The following is a 16,856-nucleotide window of genomic DNA, read 5'->3' as shown; positions in this document are numbered from 1 at the left end:
TTTGGTATACAAAAGAATGTAATTCTCACAATGAGAACTGGTTAAGAGATTAGCATCTGCTACACATCAATACCTGTCAGGAGACACTTCCTCATAACACCTTAAATTACAGAGAAAGATGGGAGAAAACAGATAAAAGGAGCCTGAGTCAAAGTGAGGCTCTGTTTGGAGGTTACAGTGCTTAAATAAAAACCTTTCCACTGTAAATCTGCAGGTGAACTTCCGGTACAAGATGAACTTCCACGAGTGCAATCAGTCAGACATATGGGGTTGCTTCAGATATAATTGTCTCCAGTCGACCTACATACTAAATGTGGTAGAAGTGGTAAAAAAGGAGAGCAGTGGAGAGTGATGTCAGACAGAGGGACACATGATTAAACAGTATTCCAGCGATGCTCCATTTGAAGTTGTGTATGTGCATGTCACGATTAAACAAAATGAAATTTGTTGCAGATATTTTCTGCACAGGGTGACAAAATCTGAAACGCCTCCTCCAATAATAAAAATAATGATTAATAATTAAAAGACTCAAACTGTATGGAGCTTTATGAGAATTTTGCTTTTTTAATCTGGGTGGTGTCTGAAAACCCAATATCATGTTTGGGGTGGGTATATCTGCACATACAATTTGCTCTGACTGACTTTCCCACAAATTTTCACGAAAGGTTGGATGGTGGTAACTGGATAGATGGCATTGTAAATGGTATCGTGTCATGGAGAACTGTAGCTCTGGTGGAGCTGAGGAACAGATCTGAGACCGGCAAAACCAATTCATCACCCCAGACCACCATCATACCAGCTGTGAGGTAAACGTGTTCATTGTTGTTTCATGTATATAGATACACTTACCGCAAAAAAATTACAAAATAATTTTAGAGAGTTACTTGTAAATAAACTTCATCAGTTTAGAAGTGAATTCTGCTCAAGTTGAGATTTAAATCCAAAGAAACATTGCTACTGCTTTTTCTAAGAAAGCCTTGAGGAACCTGTGAGTCCAGTTATTTATGTTAAAAAATACCAAGTGAAATACTTTTACTTAACCGACAACTAACACGTGACCTTCCTTTGTCTAGTCAAGAGAGATTAAATCTCTGCTTTATTAGAGTGAGCAATGACTGTCAACAACTGCTCTAAATGTAGAGTAAATTCAGTCAATTAACCCCCTAAACAGGTGGTTGTTGGTGTAGATGAAGTTTACACTGAATCACATTGCCATTTTGGCATTTTTACAGAATTATGCTAAAATTTGATTTACAGAAGAGAACATCAAGTCTGTCTAAAACAAACGACACATAAGCAGGATTAATCTGCGAAAAAGCCAGTGGAGATGGTGTGAATGTGGGAAATGTGGACATCTAAGGATAGATGGACAATAGCAGGTCCACAAAGCCCTAACCAAACCCACCTGGCTGAAAGAAGATGAGGAGAGAAATCATGAGCAACACACTGCAATTCCTCAAGAAAATTCAGAATTTTTACCTGAAATGCTTCCACTGAAATCCGCGGAATCATTAACCTGAAGGCTAAAGTGCAAAACTGTTGAAAGCCGATCTTCACATGGAAGTTGGAAAAGTGGTTGCAGATCTTTAAAATGTATATCAGTTGACTGATGAGAAAAGTAAATTTAGATACAAGCTGATTGAATATTGAAAGCTCACATGCTTTAAACAACTTTAAGACAAATGAATACATATAAAAATGAATTAAATTAATCAACAAATGTTACTGTATTATTAATAGTCTTACAGACATGAATTTATTTTATATAATATTCCCATGTCATAAAAATTATAACATAATACTCTTAAATCTTATTTCAGTCTTAAATTTTTGTTTTTACAATGTAGCATAAAACATTTAAAAAAGAGAAAAGAAAAAAATAGAATTACAAAAATTCAACAATCAACATTGTAAGTTAAAAATCATAAATGACTTTGAAACAAGAGTTTTCACAAATACAACTTATGTACTTAGCAACTAAGCACATTTGTGGAAATAGAGACAGAGATGGCAACTTGCACTCGTGACTTAGACTCGAGTCCCACTTAGCTTGCAAAAACCAAAGACTTCAGACTTGACTTAGACTCGAGGTTCAGAACTTGAGTCTCGAGAAACATTTTTTATCTAATAATGTTATCCTCTGTTTTTGTTTCTGTTCAGATTCAGCCAACCTTTTAGCTGCCACCTGCACTACAGGCTTGACAGTGCTTGAACTACTATCAGTCTACCTAATCAACTGATCAGTCTACACATCTTTAATCTACCGTTCATTTTTTGTTCAATTTTAAGCACAGTGTCCAAATAACATTGTGGTAATAGAGAACTGTGTCAAGAGTTTTGAGTAAATCTCAAATGAAAGCCTGACGCGGTGACACAGTTTAAAACATTCTGTGTCTATAGTCAAATGAACACATTAGTCATTTTTTCAACTTTGATGAATAAGTATCAGTAGTTTACAGCATACCATGGCAAAGACCTTTTTTACACAGTGTTTAGTTCCCAAATCTAGTTATCTCAGTTAGATATATATCACTAATTATTATACACAAGGGTTTAAATTATCCAAACTCCAACAAGACAAATGTGAAAAACCTGGTTGTGGAAGTTTAATTAAGAAAAATAAAATTACAAAATGCGTCACTCGACATATTCACATTCCCAATTCTCCTCCGAGAGAGGGCTTTTAATCTCTAGGGGTGAGAGAGAGATGTCTCAATGTCTGCCACTGTTTCTGCTCACTTACAAAAACACTCACAATGAATTCCACATCTCCATGTGGATACTGACATGGTTCCTTATTTTTCCTTTTTTCACTCACACACACAGGCACAGACTTATATTTTTATATGTCTTATATATCTTTTATATATCAATGACTTCCAAACCCCGAAGCAAATATCCTCTCAACTATTCTCAACTGTGATTGTTACACATGTAAAGGTTTGATACACAAATGCACAAACACAGACAGGGACACAGACACACACTTACAAACACACATATGCACTCAATTGAACACAAATCATTCAGCTATCGGAATTCACACTGCATTTTCTTCAGGAAATCAATTCTGTACTCTCTTCCTATTCCTCTCTCAGAGTTCCTTCAAACTGTGCAAGAGATTTCGTCTTGTTGGCATTTGAACCTGGTGGCGATGTGGTTAAATGCAGAAATGGGGATAAATCACTGTCAGAATGTAATCCCTGCACTCCACCATCTGTCCTCAGCCTCGCACCAGTAAGTATCAAGAGTAGTTCCTTAAGTTATTGACGTGTGTTGGCAGATATTGTAGTGCTAGACACTGGTGGCTGAGACCAAACTGAGGCAGCTACAAAAAACCCCAATATCTGATGAATTTATTTTTCTTTTCTTTTTTTGGAGTCTTGTAATCTGTCCTTCCGCCAACACTGATAGCAGTAATGAAGGTCCATATGCAGTACAGCTGGTGATGGAGGACTTTCCCCGGCAGAACATAACTCTGACTCAAACCGATGGGACACAGCCTAATCTAACTACCAATAATGCTATTGGCAAAATACTGGTCCAGTTTGTTTTAAGGGGTAAGACAACATTTTTTGACAACCTGAATCTGTAACCACAAAGAGCTGCTCTGAAATAAGGAATGATGAAAGTTGCTGAGTTAAGACATTTATGTGTGTTTGTGTTAAATCTGCTACCAAAGATAGTCGCAATCTTCAGGAGCAATAGTTGAATAGATATTCTAGTTTGGACCAAATTTTTGGACCATCTGATGTATCAATTTGCATTTCCATCCCATGAAGACCGGCTGAACATTGTTTCCTTTCTGTAATATTTTAGTGGATTCTCCAGTGCCATCCTGCACAGAAGGACTCTTTCTGCCACTATTCCTGCCTCCAAGTCCAGCCAATGGAGCTCAGCTATATACCCCTGTAGGACAAACCCTGGAAATCAGCATCAAAGCAGAGGCGACAAATTCCACGTAAGTGAAAGAGAAAAAAATTTAAGAGGAGTTTTGTGGATGTGTAAAGTTCAAGGTCAAAGTAAAGGTTAAAATACCAAGAGTTAACAGTGCCTTTAATTACTGCCTGTGATTGGACATGAAATCACTTTACATTGCAAAGACTTTGGAGAATATCCAAAATTAATACATGACACAGGAAAACAAGATGAAGAGCAAACTTGAATACCAGCAAACTTTCAAAGACAAACAAAATTTTTGGTTTGATAACATTTAAGTTGAAAAAAAAAAGCTTTTTTAATATGAATAAACAGATGCATTTAATCTGCTGCAGCTTTCATACATTTTGAAAAACACTTTAATCTATTTGTATTTGGGTGAGTTTTAGAAATGTAGAAATCTTTTGTAATCTGTTTGTTGAAGGATCTCTGAGCTGCTCTACAGTGGGCCCTACACTATATTTCAAAATAAAACAGAACCAGGAGAGTTCATCCTCTCATGGATGCCATCTGAGAGTGAAGCGGGAAAAAGCTACCCCATCTGTTATGTCGTCCAGGCATAAATTGGGTCAGTATCTATTATCCCACAGAGAAATACAACCCTGTAATGTGTTTCTCAAAAACAGAACCATATACAGCGTAAAAGATGGATGCAGCCTCTGGGAAGTAAAACACTGGTTGTTGGACTCTGCACCTTTGGTGACCTCCATGTTGGCTTTTTTGAGGCTTCCATATTTAGACGAAAGGTGTGCTAAACCGCTTGCTATGCTACCAGGTTGTTTTGTTTCTTTTGTTAAGATGCACTCATAAACTTTAATGTTGGAAAGCCTGACTAGTTCCCCTTAAATGGTGCCATGTTTGTAAGGACGTAAGTGAGTTACACCTATAGCAGGGTTGCCAATGTCTTCTCTGTCAATGCCAAACAGGGTATTCTGCTTTTGACTCTTGTTTTTTGTTGTTAATTGGACTGGATGATTGAAGTATGAAGAAACATAACATGTTGGCAATTTAACAATTAATTCTTTTAACATAGACGAGCCACAGAGTCTGTAGCACAGCTCGTAAGGACCATAATATAAATAAGGGACTGTTTAAGTTCCAAGAGCAGTAATGTCTGCTTTCATTTTTAACTTTTGCTTGAGACCTGTGTGAGTTTTGTAATCTGATGTTTTAATGAAAAATTTAAATTAATTCCTATTTTAAAGCCACAGCAGCGAGACAATTATTTTAGCTAAGCAGAAAGAGTAAAAACAAGTAAAACTGTCCAACGAGCGGTAAATCCATCTATCAGCTCCTCTAAAGACAATTACAGTGGAACCCCGACTTACGAATACCCTGTTTCACGAAAAATTCAAGTTACGAAAGGAACTGAACGGCAATATTTCTGCCCGTGTTACAGCAAAATGCCCGAGTAACGAAAACTGCTGGCTCTGATTGGCTGAGCCTACAATGCCCACAATGCCTTCCGAATCATGTGACAACCCCTTGGCTTCCCTACTTGCCCTTCCCTGTTCCACTTGAACAACGTATTGTTGTTCTTGTTAGCAATTAGCCTATAGCCTATCATTCACTCAAAACGCGCAATGGGTGCTTCGACTTACGAAAATTTTTGACTTACGAAAAACCCTCGGGAACGAATTAATTTCGTAAGTCTGGATTCCACTGTATTAAAGAAAATGATTTAATTTTGTTTGCAAAATGCCAGTCTGACGTTTTTTTGGAAGTTTATTTGTTGTTTCTCCAAATCTCAAGAACAGACTTAATGAAAAATAAACTAGGTGAACACTAACTGGAATATAGTGGACCTACATTATAACAGTGGTATTGAGTTCTTATTTAGTTCCTAGCAAAAAAACAAAAACAAAGAACAAGCAAAAAAAAAGTAGTTCAGCACAGGGGCGATTTTAGCCCATTTTGGGGGTGCTTCAGCACCCCCAAAATGAATCAAAGCACCCCCAAAGATTTCTTACTTTTTTTTGACAATATTTGCTGTTTGTGTGACACACTACTAAAAATATAAAAAGCATACAGTACTTGGTTGAGACGGAACATTTTAACAACAAAAGTATAGATAATCCCTCCCCCCTCCCAAAATGGTTTGTTCCAGCTCGCCCCCACTCTGGCTCTAGGGTCGTTGCTGCCAGAGCGATGGTAGCTGAGACGCAGCGGAGCGGAGGTGGAGTGCCTGGATTAAAACAGGACATATTAGCTGCATTTAACCTTCAGTTACTCTTTATGTAGTTAGATAGGAGTCATGTTTTTTTTAGCTGAAAAACCTTACACCAGGTAACCTGCAGTGTTGAAAACGTGTTTTCCAATGATGTTTGCTACCCTACAATCCGTCCTACTCTGTAGTAAATTCAGCGACATTTGACCGTCCTGTTGCTCCCACTGAAATGTATACAGCCTATTTAAAATCTAAAACTTAAAATTGTCCGTAGCCTGCTGTTGTTACCACTGTCCTGTTTGAAATGGATGCTAACTAGCTAACTGACTGAATGCCCATTAACCTTATAACTCTTGGTGTGTGTGTGTGTGTGTGTGTGTGTGTTTGTGTAGAGAGAGACAGCCAGGTTCATAAGGGATATAAGGAAGTTTTTTCAAAAACAGGAGCCACATTCAGGTAAAAGTGTAAGATCAAATGATCCATCATTAAAGGATAATGTTGGATCAGTGTTTCAATATTTTATATCTTTTATTAGATGTTCATGTGGTTTGGTTATTTGCCTTTTGGTTGAAAGTACACTGAGACAGGACTTTTCGTTAGTGATCTTAATAATTTCTTTTTTCATATTAATGTAATTTTTTCATCTAATTGAATACAATCTATTTGTGTGCGATTGTCAGTCCAAAGAGGGAGAGAGGAAAGAGGGGAACGTGAGGAGAAAGTACAAGGTCAGGAAGAACCAGGTAAGAAAACAGACAGGGAACAGTGACAGGCAAAACAGAAACTATTAAACTGACGAAGAGAAAAAACCTGATTTTACTCATACAATCAGGAAGTTGTGCTCTCCCTATATTAAAGCTGCTATACAGAATCTGCAAAACAAACTGGGTTGAAACATTTTTGACCCTCTTTAACAACATTCCAACATAACATTATCATTGATTGAGGAGATTAAAATTAATGATATATTTTTATGTGGTTCAGCCACAACTCTACTAAAACCTCAGCCAGTAATAGGTAGGCCAACTTTTGGACCGTCCAGTTGTCTGTATGACTGCCGCATACAGACTTATGTGGCAGAGAAACACTTATCAGTGTTTCTCAAACTTTTTACAGTGTGCACCACCTGAGAAAAATGTCAAGCTCTCCCAAGTACCACTATGAAAGCATGAAACTCATAAATCTTACAACACAAAATTAGTATTATTAAATTAGTTAAATTAGTATCTGCAGTAAAGATTTTTTCATACATTGTATACATTCTACCACAGGCAAAGTTGCCTCCATTTTTATAGTTTTTTATTAATATTTTGTAATAATTTATTCTGTTTTGGGAGTGTTTTTTATGTATCTGTATTATATTATACATACACATTAAAAGTGAATCTCAGTCCAAAACATGCACTCAGTTTACTTCTTACTCACTATGAGCATCATTTAAATAACCTTTATCAGATTTGATGGTTTTGTTACAGACTTCTCAAAAAAGTGTTTTGCTTTTCTTTCACAAATGTGGGGATTAAATTGTGTTAAAATGTACAAAACAGTGATGTCATGTTTTGTGACGAGGACCCAGGCACAGAGAGACTTGATGAATTTAAGAATCTTATGATTTAATAAAGAAATTTGCAGACTTGCACAGAGATGGTAAAATTATGATGACTGATAACGGAGATGAAGACAACAGACGATGAGGACAGGGAGGAACAGGGGTTTAAATGCACCAAGGAGACAGTCAGAGGGAACTCGGGACAACTGGAGATATTTAAGGATGCATGGACTGACAGAGACAGTGTTAAGGTTCAAAAATGTTGAGGAGGAATCCATAAATAAGCACTGATCCGGGCGTGTGCAATTAGACGGCATTTTAATGAATACACATGTGTGAGTCCGAACGCTGTGCAGATTTCAGCGTCGAACTAACTACAATATTCACAACAAAGACTTTATAGGGTTGGCAGTCTTCCTGTTACCAGGCAGACTCAAACAAAGCATACGTCAACTCAAAACCACAATGACTTTTAACATAGTCTAAAACAGAACATCATCTTCGCCTCGAAGGCAGATGCTTCCTGTCTCCATCCTCGCTGTCGCTCATCTCTGGGACATCTGGTGTACTTCCTGGAACAGACTAACACGTACGCACCCAAACTTTGCAGTTATAAACTCTTACCTACTAAATGAGTCTATCTCATATGTGTGTGCGTGCACGTGCGGGGGCGCGTGCGTGCTGTGTACTGCGTACATGTTGTGACCTCTCTCACATCTCCCCCGCTGCACTTCTGACCTTTCACCAGAACAGAGGCTCATCCTTACATATACTAACCTAACTGGAACTATATATGTAATCTACTGAATAAATGTTTTAATCAAAAGCCTCTACTAAAAGCTTAATACAGTTTCATATCCTACTCACAGTACTTGCATTCAGAGTCTGCTTTCAGTTTCACTTCTGCAAGAGCCTGCAACTTCAAAAACATGTACTTCCTGTCGCTGCAGCTCAGTCTTCTCACCCACTGAAGACTCCAGTGTAAGAATATAAAAACATTCAAAAGCCTTTAAATTATAGATTCAACTCCACAGTTTAAAGTGGTTCTTCTTGGACCTGTAATAAAGACTAATATGATACCAATATATTTGAACATCTGAATGCATCTAAATGCAACATCACTCTCAATAATGAAATGTTAATGATGATTATAGAAATAGCAGCAAATAATAGCAGTAAAATATTTCTCCTCTCGATAACAGGGAAGAAGTCTCATCGTGATGTGTAAAGCTTATCTTGCCTGGCTGGGCAGCTCTCTGGGTGCTCAGCACCCCCAAAGCTCTGATCCTAGAATCGCCCCTGGTTCAGCATGATTCCAATTTATTACTATAAAATAAAGAAGGGTTTACTTGTACTTGTAATACTGTGTTGTGTGTTTGTAAGGCTATGTGATCACGTTTACACTTTATATGCTTTAAACAGGAATTTAAAATACAGATAAAAATATTTACTACATAAAATTAATTCAGCTCATTTATTTCTACAGTGTAGTGAAGTATCACTCTGACCTTCGATGCATCATTGTGACTGTTGAAAATGGTGAGCTGAGTTTTTCCTCATTCTTTTTGTCACCTTTTAAAATGCCAATGTTAATTTCCTTCCTAATTTTTCCTAATTTTTCAATTTTTATACCTGCTTTTGTCACTGCCCTGAGTGGGAAGATCTCCTTCTCATTGCCTTTTACTGCAGACAATGTCAACAGTGTCGTCATCATACAGAAGGTGAGTCTCTTTTTATCTGTCAGAAGTAATAGTAACAGTGACAGTAATAATCAAAACCACTGCATGTTTCCTGCTGTAGATTAAAGAAGAACTGGAGAAACGAGGTCTGCCGCCAGACGCAAGTCTATGCCTCGTGAGAGGAGACCAAGTATTACAGTTTTTCTGTCGCTTTGGTGCGTTTCTCAGAACACCATCAACATTTGCACAGCAGTTAGTGCATTTCCCAAAACAATTAGTGCAAACTGCAAAACCTAGTGGATAGCCTGCAAAAGCACGTCACATGCACAGAATTGATTATCCATACCGCAAAAGCAAGTATCCATGTCAATGAAACTGCCAGTGCCATCAAAATGAAAAGTCTTGACACCATCTGTATGAACAAGATAGTCAAATGGCATTGTCATGTTTCCACTATGACAGTTTATAATTTCAGTGTTTCCCATTGCAAAAACAATTGGTGACACCTGAAAATGCTGACGACAGCACTATGGCCTACCTGTACAGCCATCTGAAATGTGCAGTGAAGTCACTGTAGATGTTATGGGAGTCTTGGGAGTAACTGAGACACTGAATACGTACGTTTCACATTTCCATTGTGTAGAAGTGTTTGTAATCCTACAGAATTGTGCAAAAGAAAAATATGCTACAGTCACTTGTTCACTGTAGAATACATGTAAACATAAAATCACCCATTTGGTAGAGCTGTGCACTAATGTGAACAATAAACAGCACATGTAACAGTACAGTAAATCATTCTGGCACATCCAGACGTTCCTGTCTGTCTGGCCACATATTTTCATCTACATCACAACAGATGTTATCCCTCGCAATGCAGCGAGGAAAGTATCTCCTGGAGTGGCGAATCCATCCTCTGCAGGACTCTGCTGTGATGTCATCACAAGCTTTTGTAGATTCAGTATGCACCTCATGCCAATCCTGTCTGTTGGTTTACATTACAGTTTTTCTCAGTTGCTTTGGTGCATTTCTCGCAACAGAATTAAACTTTGCACAATAGTTAGTTCAACCTCCACAACATATAGTCGTTTTGGCACAACCTTGTGGCGGTTTCATGTTCATTTCGTCCAAAGGCAAATGCCTTTGGACATGAAGCAGTTGAGTAAGTACAAATATCTAAAGAATGGTCACTTTTGACTTGCTATTCATCACTATCTCCTTGCTTCTATCATGAATGTCACAATTATTTATACTTGTACCGGCTGAATAGTCATTGTCCATACAACTAATAGTCTTCATGTCATTGCTTGTGTCAGTGCACTCAAAATTGTTGAACATCTTGTCAAACAATTTGTACACCCATTTTGAAAACCCTATTTTTAAGGAGTTTCCATGAAAATCTCCATAAATTACTTTTCTCAGGTGAACCTTATCTCACACTAATGAAAACTGGTGTGTGTTACTCTTAGTTGCAACCAATGAAAAGCCTCTTCTACCCAGTCATAGGTGAATACAGTATCCCCTACTCTACAAGTATATATATAATGTAAACCAACAGACAGGATTGGCATGAGGTGCATACTGAATCTACAAAAGCTTGTGATGACATCACAGCAGAGTCCTGCAGAGGGTGGATTCGACACTCCAGAAGATACTTTCCCGGATGCAACGATAGAGCTGACATTCGCTGTGATGTTGATGCAAATATGTGGGCAGACAGACGGGAGCGTCTAGATATCAATGATTGATATGCAGCAGTGTCTGTTTTTCAGGGGGGTTTTTGTTTCATAACTACTGCAGTAAGGTTTACTGTCTAAGTGAGTTTATGTTTGCTGTAAAATGTTTGATTTACTGTATTTCCCCAGTTGCACAATGCTGTGCACAGTTTCAATTGAATATTATCAAGAGTGCATATGAAGTGTCTTGAGTTTCCTTTACAATTTATGGTTTTCAGACTTGACATGTCATTGGGAAGCACCTACAAAGAAATCCGTCACAATGAGAACATGTTCAAACCATTTGATTTTGTGACCAAAGGTGCTGGTGTACTGACTTGTAATTGTGACAGCCCTGACACTTTGATTGATATAAGTACTTGCTTTTGATGAATATATTATCTGTTTTGATTAAGGGACTTGCTTTTGCAAGTTATCCACCATGTTTTGCAGTTTGCACTAATTGTTTTGAGAAGAGTCTTAGTAGTGGTGCAGAGATCAATTCTGTTGTGAGAAATGCACCAAAGCAACTGAGAAAAACTGTAATAGCAACCACAGCACCCTCTTATGGCTGATTATCACACTGCACATGAGTGCACAGCTCAATAGCCAGAGAGTGTGTTGGGGATTTTTTTTATAACATATATACCTGTATAGACTGGACATATACTCATATAATCATATATGCTCACATATATGCTGTGTAATCATATATACTTTTATACACTATATATACCTGCGTTGGAGTATTTTTATGTATACATGATATGTACCTAGACGGGAGAGTTTTATATATTGGAATCACTGTGTTAAACATTTAACCTACATATTCAAATCACAAGACCCATATATGTAGATCACATAAACCTATAATATTATCGACAATTATATTAATGAAGCCTGTGCCTGTGTTGTATAATCACCTGTTGATCCATACTGTTTGAAATGTAGTAGTTAGGATCAATAAGTAACCTTTAATTGTGTTTTGTATTTGACAAATCATATTACATTGATAAGTGGGGTATTATTGACATTTGTAGAGTAGAGAAAATATTTATTAGTTTAAAATTAATACAATCCAAGTAAAAAGCAAGGAATGAAAAGTTACCCAACAGCAGGAGGATGGGTCACTGACCCTATATAAGAGGAGGGTCAGTTATGCCCCGATCAGCTTTTTTCCTGTGTGTCATTTTTCTCTGTTGTTTGTGATTAAAGGCTCTTGTTAGGGTTCAATGTTGAGAGAAGAATCCATAAATAACCACAGATCCAGGCGTGTGCAATTAGACGGCATTTTAATAAACACATGTGTGAGTTCAACAACCCAATCAGTGTTGAACTGTCTTTATCATATTCAGACAACTGTTTTATGGGGTTAAGAATTGTACAGCCCCCTTTTCTGTTACTAGGCAGATTTACGTCACACCAAAACCACAATGACTTTTAACATAGAACATCATCTTCGTGTCGACGGCTGATGCTTCCTGTTAGCCCACCTTCGCTGTCGCTTATCTCCCTGGAACATCAGGTGCACTTCCTGTAGAAAATGTCACTCATACAGGCACAACCTTGCAGTCTAAAACTCATTTAGTAGGTAAGAGTTTATATCTGTGTGTGTGCACGTGCAGGGGCGCGTGCATGCTGTGTACTGCGTACGTGTCATGACCTCTCACTATTTGTCTGTCTGTGCGTGCACAGAGTTTGCATCTGCTTTCTGAACCTTAGTTGACCTCAACTTAAGCAACTTGAACTTTCCCCTATCAGTGATCCCTCTAACTAAGTGTGTGGGTGGTTACGTGTATGTCCGAACCAAGACTATATATGTAATCTACTGAATAAACACCCTACTCTTCAGCTTGCGCTCACTCTGCTTTCGGTTTCACTTCTGGAAAAGCACGCCGTTTCCTGTCAGCCTGCAACTCAGTTTTCTCACCCACTGAAGACTATGTGTAAGAATATAAAAACATTCGAAAACCCTTAAATTTTAGAACAACCTGTAATAAACCTGTTAATATTTGATTATGATAACCCCTGTAATACAAATTATAACCTAATGCCAGCACTTCAATAAATGCTTGGATGAAATGATAATTAATGCAATGATAAAGATGATGGTTATGAACAGTAACCCTAAAATAATTCCTATAATCCTACACTCCCCTCTCTTGACCTCTTGACCACAAGAGGTCACCATACACTTATAACATTACTCTGACCCTCTCTAGAAATGCCCGCTCCCCCTAAGAACACTCCATGGGTAAAGTCAGGTTCGTCCTTGGTCCCTCTCTTGTGGAAATCTCCTCCTGTAAAGGATAGAAAACACTTTCTCCCTACTTTATTCAAACCTGATTCCAGCTAATATTACTCAAAACATGAACCTAATTTTGTATTTGGTTTTTTGACTTTTATTTTTATATCTCATTCAACCGTACTCAGCATTTGTAAAACTCTCAAAGCACTGCTTGCACGTCTCTGCAGGCTTCCTGTTGGTTCCTTATCTGATCACCCACATCCTGTACACAAAACTGTCACTGCTGCAAGGGCCTACCTCTCATCTAAAGTCACCTTTCACAAGAAAAATCCTAAACACTGATTCTACTAAAGGATCAAAGAAAAAACAACCATTTTAATCAACTAAGTTTAAGCATATAATCAATTACTCCTAAATAACTCTCATCATAGCTAAAAGCTCCCTAGGAACAACTTCTGTGTGTTGACACTAACTTCATTGTAACACTCACAGTTCCTGTGTTATAACCTGTTTTAATATATCATTTTATTTCAGTTTACTACTCTTAATGTAATGGTACATTCTAATTATATTTTATCAGTCATTATATTTTATCAGTTTTAACCAAAATACACAAGCTTTTCCCCCCTTGGACCTGGTTTAAAGCAAAAACTTGATCCCTTCAACAAGTATTTGTTATCCTGTAACTGCATCTTATATAAGAGGACTAATTTAGAACTGCATGTGTTATCTCCATATTTTACATGTCACACAGTTTAGTTACAAACGAAACTCCTATTGAATTAAATGCTAAATGGATTTCAGGCCTTTTGCCTGGAATCAATACTGTCAGGTCTTAATGAACTCTATATGTCTGTAAGCGTGTGCAATCCTTCAAAACTCAGGTCATTCTCACAGTAGATTGGCTAATCATAACGTTAACCAAAAGTTTGTGACCCTCAAGAGACGACTCTCTGAGCCACAACTCCGTCAAAGGCACAAAAATGCAATGTGTATGAAAAAATCCTTTCTACATATATAATCTCCAATATTATTCATTTGAGTCAGCGAGACTTTTAACATCCTCGTAAAAGCTCTCCTCTACCCTAGAAATAAATCTATTTACTATCTGTTTCTAAAGCCTACATTATAACAACATTCTAGCATTATGTCACTGTTACAACTTATCCTAAAAATCAAAAAGAAATCACACATTTTCTACTCATAAAATCGTCACTATCTTCCCCAAAGCATATCCTTTATTCCCACAATTTCCCCTTTAAGTTTGGTGTACAACTTCTTATTAACCCCAGCAATTTATCTTCTAAACCTAATTCAGTTCATTTTAATCCTTTCTTTTAACAAGTCCTCAGTTTTACTATATCTAGATTATCAAACAACCCCAATCATTATAAAATCCTAGTAAAACCCCTTTCACCTTAAACAAATTAAATCTTAAATCCCTCTCTTTTTTGACACATCTCATGTGGCAAAAAACTCAACATGCTTCACCCACGCTTAACAAATTAACAAGGGAAAAAAGGTTAGTCATCTCATATCATTTCTCAGGACAGCTCAGCAATCCTCCTCTCCGGTATTTTGCTCCAGCCCTGAAAACCTGTGTTTAAGGAACAAAATCAATTTAATCATCATGTCAAATCTCCTCCAACTCGTTGCTCCATGCAAAGTCTGGATCCTTGGAATTTCCTGAAAACAAAACCTGTGCCTTACATTTCATACTCAACTCTCCCTTTATGATCTAGTCTGTGTCATGACAAAAATAACCTTAAACAAAACAGTTATTAATCCTGAGTTACCTCAGTTAATGGTAACTTGAATCTCATCAAACAATGTTTCCCCTTTTAGCATTTAGCATTCTATAGTGTAATAACATAATCCAACCCCAGTAAATAATTTTCTCAAAACAAACATCAATATCCCAAAATCAGCATCCCCAGATTTAAGTCTCCCACTTGTCCTGCTTATGGCAAAAGCAAAACAAAGCATCCCCTTTCTTTTCCTCACATGATAAATCTGTCCACATTTATTCATTCCCACCTTAGTCCAGTCACTCACATTCACTCACACTCATCCACACATGATATTTTTTTTTTTTTTTGCTGATCTGCAGCCCTCCGCGCACGTCATCAGATGCTCCACATCAGCAAAATGAGCTCAATCATTTGTTTTAATTCGTTTTCCTTTTTAGGAAAATAGTTCTCTATATTTTTGACTGGATTGAATCGATACAATCCATTTTTAGACAGAGACTTGCCGCCACTCAGTCTCTGATTGTAATCAATTATAATTCTGTAATGCCCACCTGATTTTCGTACTTGGTAATTTTGTCAGCGCCATCCGTTCACTCTCTTCCAGGCCTGCTTAGAACAAAAATGAAAAAAGAGAGCTGATTATTAGCTCATCAAAGTACCAAACAAAATCACCTGACAGGTTTTTTCCCGAGTGCACTTACTACTACAAAAAATTTTTTTTTCTCTGGGCCCCTCTCAGACCTATCCAGGTCCAATCAAACTCCCTCTCTTGAAATAAAACAACAGCCTCAAAAATCTGAAACAATCTTAAATTTCACCCGTTCAACACACCGAAAACCTCGTCAAAAGATCAAAGACCGTTTGCACAATGTCACCCTTCCTCACTTTGCCATGTGTTCATTCAGCACAAGATAAAAACCAATTTCAACCACATATCATCCTTAAATTATAAATTTCCTGTCCAAATCTGCCCCTCTGAACAGACCTGACCACCGTAATCAACTATCCTGATACTTTACCATTATATTTCGCCAAATACTCTTCATCAGCCCCGATCTCTCTTGAACTGAAAGCCTCCGACTCACACGCACACAGGAAGTGTCTCTGCTCCAGCTAATTTGCATAAACCCACAGCTCAACAGCCAACTTAACAACAGGAATACATGTTTAAACCTTATCACATTATTGAATTATTTTCATTTTCTTTCTATACTAATCACTTACTTTGATAAATCAGTGCAAGAGCACTCCTAAGTAATTACTCCTCTTTTGTTTTTGTTTTTTTTCCATAACTCACTCCCTTGTCATACAGCTTCGTTTGAGTTATTCCACAACAACTCTATTTTATCCAAGTGTGTTTTAAGTGTATTTTCTTCAACATTCACACCATTTTAACCCTCATGAAATTAACAGGCTGATTTAATTACATATGTTTGTGTTCTTAGCCAAGTTTTAATCACTATCTATGCATTACTCTTCATGAGCTTATCTCTGTAAGGTTAGTGCATTTTCTGTTTGTATGTGTGATTTTTATAAATGTTTCTTTTGCAGTGTTTCAAACTCCTTTGACAGGGTGTATTTTCTCTCTCTGGTTCATCACTGGTCATTGTTAATGACATTTCCCCTTCGTCTGTGCCCAGTGGCCTTACCTGTTAAATCCCGTCTCCTCCAGTGACTCCAAGGTCACTCCGGGACTTAGGTTCAAGCAATCGTGACTGCGCCTTGCCTTAGGTTGTCCCAGGGTTTCGAGGTGGGATCTTACCCGTCATGGGCTGTCCAGCCTTCCATGCCCGCCTACTACAGTGGCCAAC

The sequence above is a fragment of the Oreochromis niloticus genome, linkage group LG3, assembly GCF_001858045.2.
Source record: "Oreochromis niloticus isolate F11D_XX linkage group LG3, O_niloticus_UMD_NMBU, whole genome shotgun sequence".
Classification (NCBI taxonomy): Eukaryota; Metazoa; Chordata; class Actinopteri; order Cichliformes; family Cichlidae; genus Oreochromis; species Oreochromis niloticus.
The sequence above is the reverse complement of the archived record's forward strand: the minus strand, read 5'-3'. Positions refer to the sequence as shown.